Source organism: Physella acuta, unplaced genomic scaffold, assembly GCF_028476545.2.
Source record: "Physella acuta isolate Inbredline_101_S28 unplaced genomic scaffold, ASM2847654v3 ptg001682l, whole genome shotgun sequence".
Taxonomy (NCBI): domain Eukaryota; kingdom Metazoa; phylum Mollusca; class Gastropoda; family Physidae; genus Physella; species Physella acuta.
In genome coordinates, this window is record NW_026733195.1 from 82,501 (window position 1) to 90,876 (window position 8,376).

Consider the following 8,376-nt stretch of genomic DNA (forward strand, 5'->3'; position numbering starts at 1 on the left):
TCCACCAAATATCGGTTACACTCTTGCAATTTTATCTCGCATTTTGAGAGTTTCTTCGTAGTGGTTGGATTATGTTTTGCTTGTTCAGTAAAAGCTGATACAAAAAGACATTTCTGATGCAGTGGAATCAATTACTTGACATTGCTCGTAGACTTAAGTAACCATACCATACAGCTATTCATTATTGTAAATATTTCCATTGCTCCGTTCATCCACCTATCTTCTCTTCAACCCACTTTTCTTTTCACACACACACACACACGCACACACACACATGCACACATACACTCACACACACGCACACGCACATTTGCACACGCACGCACACACACACACACACACACACACACATATATATATATATATATATATATATATATATATATACATAATATATATATATATATATATATATATATATATATATATATATATATATATGTGTGTGTGTGTGTGTGTGCGTGTGTGTATTCAGTCCATGGGGAAGATGGAGTAGAGTTCGCCTATTTTAGTGAATGTTGTGAATGGACTTGAGTGCATGGAATGAGTTTGAGAGTATATGTGTAGTTGAACGGTGTTAATAAAGTTGTCGATGGTTTGAGAGTATGTGTGTAGTTGAATGGGGTTAATAAAGTTGTCGATGGTTTGAGAGTATGTGTGTGGTTGAATGGGGTTAATAAAGTTGTCGATGGTTTGAGAGTATGTGTGTAGTTGAATGGGGTTAATAAAGTTGTCGATGGTTTGAGAGTATGTGTGTGGTTGAATTGGGTTAATAGAGTTGTCGATGGTTTGAGAGTATGTGAGTGGTTGCACGGGGTTAATAAAGTTGTCGATGGTTTGAGAGTATGTGTGTAGTTGAATGGGGTTAATAAAGTTGTCGATCGTTTGAGAGTATGTGTGTGGTTGAATTGGGTTAATAGAGTTGTCGATGGTTTGACAGTATGTGTGTAGTTGAATTGGGTTAATAAAGTTGTCGATGGTTTGAGAGTATGTGTGTGGTTGAATGGGGTTAATAAAGTTGTCGATGGTTTGAGAGTATGTGTGTGGTTGAATGGGGTTAATAAAGTTGTCGATGGTTTGAGAGTATGTGTGTAGTTGAATGGGGTTAATAAAGTTGTCGATGGTTTGAGAGTATGTGTGTAGTTGAATGGGGTTAATAAAGTTGTCGATGGTTTGAGAGTATGTGTGTGGTTGAATAAGGTTAATAAAGTTGTCGATGGTTTGAGAGTAGGTGAGTAGTGGTATTAATAAAAGATTATGAATGAGTAAAACAATTTCATAAATAACGTTTTAATAACAAGCTTTTATGTAATAATGCACTAAAAAGTATAAAATAAATTATAGAATACTATTTAAATAACTATAAAGAAAAGCGTGGGTGTCTTCCTTAACATTAGTAAAGGTATCCAATAGATACTAAAGTGACCCACGCTTTTCTTTATAGTTATTTAAATAGTAGTCTATAATTTATTTTCTACTTTTAGGTGCATTATTACATAAAAGCTTGTTATTAAAACGTTTTTTTATGAAATTTTTTTTCAGTACTTTACATGTTTTATTTACAATAGAGTTACATGACTGAAACCATTGCGCGCCTACTGAACGTGATGGCGCGCCTACTGAATGTGATGGCGCAGCTTTTGAACGTGATGACGAGTGTGGTGTGGTTGGATAGACATGCCTATTGATTCGGTCCAAATTTTAATTAATTCATAAAAAATTAATTAGGCATCAAATTAAGTCAAATTTAATTTCAGATTGCATTGTCTTCATGTCTTGACCCACGTGCCAAATGTGAATCGTATCGGTCAAGTAGAAATGTCCGAATTTTCACTCCAGCATTTCGATCTAGACAGACAGACTGACGACTGACGACAGAGGAAGCGAGTTAAATAAAAGCTTGTAAAAAAAAAGGAAATAAAGATGTGACGTAGTAGAGAATGTTTTGGTTGTTAGGAAGATAGTTGAGAGCCAGTATTAGTCTTGTTGTCGTCATGTAAGGATGTCTAGAAGTCGTCTGTCGTCAATGTAGCTGTATGTATTGATGTAATAAAATATGGGAATATCGTATCGTCGTTCTGTATCCTCTATTAGATCGTCGTCCTATATTGTTCAACATTCAGCGTCGACCCTGTACAAGAGCCCACATTACAACAAGCATATACATTGAGAGTATGGTTATCAACACCATGCCCAGCCGCATGTACTTTCACGTAGTATGTTTATTGTATATATCCTGGTTGGAGTCAAGGGCGGTAGAATGAATTCAGACCATTAGGAAAAAAAAAACAATTGGTAGGAATTTATATATATAAAGCAAAGTGGTCAAGTGCCCGATAGGGCACTTCCCGACGCCGCAGGCGCGTCAAATTTGGCAGGATGATGCCTTGGGGGACGGAACACGAGAGCCGGTGACGGTTGGCCGAAAAGTCCACGTAGAGGGGTCAAAACTGACCGCGCCTTATATGGGATCTATTACGAAAAAAACTTTCTTCCGACGAAACCCCCCCCCCCCCCATGAAATTCTGTGAGGTGGTAGGAGAACGCCTTGTGGTGTCACAAAAACTCACCATGTCCGGGAAAAATTGGGAAATGGGTCAAAACTGACCAGTCGTGATTTCCTATATAAAGTAAAGTTTCCCTTTCAAACCTGACGGTCTATGGGGCAAGTGAAGTAGAGTTCACTTTTTTCTGTGACCTCGGCATATGAAGAGATAGTGTGGTCAGCACTATGCTCAGCCGCCTTTTCTTTCCTAACGTGAGTTAGGTACCCATCAGAGTTGGGTGGACTCTGGGACGGTCTACTGACTTGCATCCGGATTCGAACTCGAGACTTACGGGTTAGACTTCTAACACTCTACCGCTAGACCACTCCGTCCCATGATTCCCTACATAATCTATGTATTTTATGGGAAAAAACAGAGGGTAATTTCAACGAAAATTTTAGGGTATTTACCCTCTGTATATCTGGCTAATTTTTGGCATGCTTATAGGTAAATGGCTTGGCCTTTAGGAAAAATTTTCCGTTTGACTCAGAGCCCTCGACGACGGCTAAAACGTGACCGTGAGTGAAAATCTCCTTATTTAAGCTATATAACGAAAAAAATTCTTGCAGAACGACCCCACTTGATATTTTGTGAGGTGGTAGGAGAACAACTAGGGGTGTCAGAAAAAACTCGGCATGTCCGGGAAAAATCTGGAAATGGGTCAAAACTGACCAGTTGTGTTTCCCTATATAATCTTTTTATTTTATGGGAAAAACAGGGTAATTTCAACATAGATTTTTGGATACTCAACCTCTATTTATCTGGCCATTTCTTTGCATGCACCTCTATAGATGACTAGGCCGTACGGAAATACTGTTGGTCAGACTCAAAGTACTCGACGAGGGCTAAAAAGTGATATCTATAAATAAATTGACGAACGATCTCCCTAATATTTTGTGAGGTCGTAGACCGACCCCGGAGCATAACAAAAACCATTATTGCCGTCGAAAAAAAAAACCCTTAGGGTCGTTATATTTGTCCAGATGATGTATTTTTTTTTATAATTAATTGTTTGTAAAAAAAGCAAACATAGACATACTTCATGCGTTCAATTTTCAAGGGAGGTAACTTTTTTAAATAATTATTTTTCAAACAATTGTATACTATTTTAAACATAAACATAAAATGACGAAGTATAGCATTTGTTTTTGTAAAAAATTAAGTTGTTATTTATGGTACGTCTCCTAATTCAATAAGTTAATAATTTTAAAAGTAAATGTAATATAAATTATGAGATATACTGTTCATGGAACCTCTGTAGTTCTAATTCCACTTTAGTCATAGATTTCGAACTTTCCTATAATTTCTCTGAAAATGGACTTTAAACAACAAAGAACAACAACAAAATTGTCTTTAAAATTAGCATTACTGTTTAAATTTAAGCACTCCACACCTCAGCTGTTACTAAATAATTAAATATTCTAATCCTCAAATGTTTTTGAAAACCTAAGCGAAGCTAGGCAGTATGCCTAGTAATTAAATAAATCTTGTTGGGAGTTGTTACGAATAAACAAAAAAATATGTAGTTACCTGCTAAACTGATGAAAAACAGAGCAGAAACTATCTTGAACATCATCCTTCGTTTGGTATTTGCTGTCGACAATATTCGATTTAGTATCGGCAATTTCTGGGGTGTCGGCTGTATTTCAGTTGGCGTTCTGAGCTAAATGTGGCTTTGCTTCAGGTGTGGGAACAAAAATCTAGACTGAGTTTATTTATGACGTTACCGTAAAGCTACGTGGCGAGTCATCGACGACTTTGTGGGCACGCGCCTTAAGGGCGGGGCTTGTTGAGTGGTTCTCAAACTGGGCCAAATCTATACCTCCAGTATATTAGTATTCTACATTAAAAATTAAACAAAAACTTACATTTTGAAATATATTTAAAAATTACTATCAATTTCAATTATTTTTGTTTCAATATTGTTTTTTATTTCTTTAAAATGAATTTGTGTTTATGTGTGTCCAAGACCCAAGAGGCGTAGCGAGGGGGGCGCGGGGGCGGACCGCATCGGGTGACACCATTTAGGGGGGTGACACCAAGGCAAAAAATAGCAAAATATATAGAGAAAAAGGATAATTCCACTTTATTAAGTGATTAATTCGAGTTTTAAATAGTGTTTTAAGAGGTGAAAATTGAATGTTTGGGGGGGGGGGGGGGGTGCAAATCGAAAATTGAAAGTTTGTCCCCCGACCTCGCTACGCCACTGCCAAGACCTTTTGGATAAAGAAAATGTATCACTTGCTTGAAAACAGGTTCTGCTAAATAAATACCAACTGTGTCTTGTAATGTGTTGCCCATAAAACAAGTAAAACCATTGTGTTGTTTCCTTTGCAATGTAACTCTTCTTATCTTTTCCTTTGTTTAGTATTTATTGGGCTATTTCCCTTTGCCCCTATTTCTCTTGTTACCTAACTCAAATTACATACATTGAGCTAAACCGAGTATTGTAAATGTGTATAGGATTCTAAAATGTGTGTTTTATACTCAAAAGCGACATAAAGTGAATACTGTTTACACATTATTCGATTAACTTAGTATTTTGCATTTTTAAAAATGTGAAATAGTTACTTCTCAATTAATCTTATACTACATTTGCAGCACTTGTAGCATTTAAAACCGCTTCCAAAATGTAATAGTTTGCGCTAGTTGTTACCCATCGTCAGTATAATAATTCATCCTTTGTTTCTTAACATATATTGGTTACTTTTTTTAAATAGTTTTACCAGAGGCGTTGCGACCCTTCCCGACGCCAGGGGACAAACTTTCAATTTAGCGCCATCCCCCTCGGGGACACTTTCAAATTGGCGCCCACCCCCCATATATTTTTTTATATTTATAATGCAAAACTGCTCCTAATTTTTCAAATATAGATCGCAGCAAATTTTAATATAGATAGTAGCGACGTTTAGAATGTTTTTGGCTCCTGATGTTGATATGGATAGCAGAAAATTTCCAGACTTTTCTCTCCGGGGGGAAGGGGCTCTAAGCACTAAAAATTTGCGGAGGGGGGGGGGGGCGGCAGACAGTTTTAAAAGTATATATTTTCTATATAAATGCGGGGGGGGGGGGGTAGAATTCATTCGGGGGGGGGGGGGACTCGGTCCACCCTCCCCACCCACCCTCCCCGAAGTGAAGCCTGGAAGAAACTCAGTTTATGACTCCTAATGGTAAAATAGATGGTAGCAATGTTTAGAAAGTTTATCGCTTTTTACTTTTCGAATAGGGGTCGTCCATAAATGACGTCACACACGTAGGGGGAGGGGGGTCCGTAGTTTTGTGACGGTGTAAAATGAGGGGGAGGGGGGGTCAGATGGTGTGACGCCACTTTTTTTGCATTATAAAAAAGAAATGTTAGAAAACGAGTTTTAGCCCTTATTTCGCGTTTTAGAAAACGGTTTTAATAGTTGTAATAGGAATTGATCAAATTATCGATGTTTTAGAAAAATCTAACATCAATGTCGAGGGGGGTTGTAGGCTGATGTGTGACGTCATTTTAGGAGGGGTCTGGCTTTTTGTGGCGACGTGTGACGGAGGGGAGGGGGGAGGTAAAAATCGTCAAAAAAAGCGTGACGTCATTTATGGATGACGCCTTATAGGTAGCAGCAGATTTTTAAAATGTTTACGGTATCTAACCTCTAGTCAAACAAACGACAGATAATGTTAGGGTGCTCATTCATTATTTGTGATATAAATTAAAACTCATATTTTAGTGCGTTCATTGTTCTTAATTGTTGGTCATAGAGAAATAGAGTATACTAGCCGTCCCGGCCAGGCCCTGCTCTGGCTTCTGTGAAAAACCTTTCTGTTAAAGACCATTACCTGTGTGTTTAGTAATCATCATAAACCCGGCATTGCCCACCCAAACCACAACCAACCAAAACCAAAACAACAAAACGCAAACATAACGCTAACACAATTACAAATACAAACGAAAACAAAAACTTAACAACAAACACAACCACACCCACAAACACCAATACAAACACAAAGAAAAAACAAACAAAAAAGCAAACGAAAACAAAAACCTAACAACAAACCCAACCACAAACACCAATACCAACAAAAAAAAAATCAACGAAAAAAGCAAACGAAAACAAACCAAATCCAAACGCAAAACCAACCAAAAACACAAATACAAACCCAAACAAAAAAAAACACAAACAAAAACGAAAAAAGAAAGAACAAAAACGAACCAAATTAAAACGCAACCACTAACGCAAACCCACCTAAACACAAAGAAAACACTAACGCGAACATAAACGCCCGGGGCGGAATCACCTGTTTTAGCTTAATGAACGACTATAGTACCCCAACTTATTCACAGTCTTTTGCACTCACTTAAACGAACGCGCCTGTTTCAGTTTAATAAACAATTTTAATACTCCAAGCTTATCCGTAAAATACCTACAACATTTGCACTTGATCAATCCCCGCTAATTATGTAATTATTTTTTTTCCCAACACCAAAACAAAGTAATTAAAAAGTAAATTATTTTCACGGAATGCAATGGTTTTATAAAGGGAAGTAATTGTGTTTTTCCTAATTTATCAAAGGGAAGTAAGTGCTATAGGACTAAATAAAGACATAATTAGAATTTTTGTAAAAGATGATATTTTTTTTAAAACTTGTGTTTAATGAACATGCCGACAATTATTACTATAATTTGAAAAATGAAAATTATTTCCCAACACTTTCAATAGTAATTTTTTAGCTCATAAATTTAGACAAATGCGCACGATAATTTTCTAACACTTAAATTCGTACAATTCCAACGACATACAAATGCATTACATACAGAACTGAGCTTTATATATTAGATTTTAGGTTGATCATGACGTTGAAACTTGTGTAGTAGAAATAACATTACATTTTAGAATGCTCAAAATTTTTGTTATAGAGTAGGTTAATTTTAGAAAGCGCATGATTTCTACTTTTCTTTTACGGATAGCTTCAAATTTTAGCATGTGTATGGCTTTTAATTTTTGAATTATCTGTATTAGAAATTTCAGAATGTTTTCGCTTTAATTTTTATAATATATAAAGCAGCAAATTTTAGATTGTTTACAGCTCCTAATTTTATTAATATAAAAACCAGTACATTTTAGAATGTTTATGGCTTATTTTTGTAATATAGAAACCAGCAAATTTTAGTTTATTCTCATAACAATAAATGTTAGTTTATTTTTTTTTAAATTTATTTTGTTGTTATTGCCTAATGTTGTTTACTAAAGATAATTGAAAACTACTATATTGAGTGCTTTAGAACCACCAAAGAAAAATACTAGCGCGTGTTTGTTGATCACGTGATCCGTAAACGCAATGAAGCATAGGCGTAGCGATGGGGGGCAGGGGGATATATGTCCCCGGGCGCCGACATTAGGGGCGCCAAAATGGGTGGGAAAAGGTAATCGAAAGTTTGATGGGGGGGGTGCAAATCGAAAGTTTGAGGGGATGCAAATCGAAAGTTTGAGGGGGGAGGGTGCAAATCGTAAGTTTGAGAGGGGGGGGGCTGCAAATCAAAAGTTTGAGGGGTTGTGCAAATGAAAAGTTTGAGGAGGGGGAAGCAAATCGAAAGTTTGAGGGGGTGCAAATCGAAAGTTTGAGGGGGGGGGGGGTGAAAGTTTGTTCCCGGGTGCCGGAAGGGTCGCTGCCCATCTGCACGTGAGCAATAGGGCGATCCTTGGTGTAAAACACAACAGGATGCAAGTTAGCGCACACTTCAGCCAAAGTATCAAAATCTTATTCAACTAGGACAGGGGTCGGCAACCGTTTTGAGACGGAAGAGCCAAAAGTTACAATTTTCAAAATTTTCCAGTTTTTAAAGAG

The 8,376-nt window shown here is 37.0% G+C and overlaps 1 long non-coding RNA gene across 1 annotated transcript in view; it reads right to left on the bottom strand.

Moving 5' to 3' along the window:
* LOC131929830 (uncharacterized) overlaps window positions 1-4,255 on the bottom strand; it is a 5,318-nt gene extending 1,063 nt beyond the window's left edge. Inside the window, exons 1-2 of the long non-coding RNA XR_009384005.1 lie at window positions 4,077-4,255; window positions 1-94 (exon numbers count right to left, since the gene is read on the bottom strand). The exon at window positions 1-94 is cut by the window's left edge and continues 33 nt beyond it. This is a non-coding gene — a long non-coding RNA (uncharacterized LOC131929830). The remainder of the gene's footprint in view (window positions 95-4,076) is intronic.
* Window positions 4,256-8,376: the final 4,121 nt, after the last annotated feature.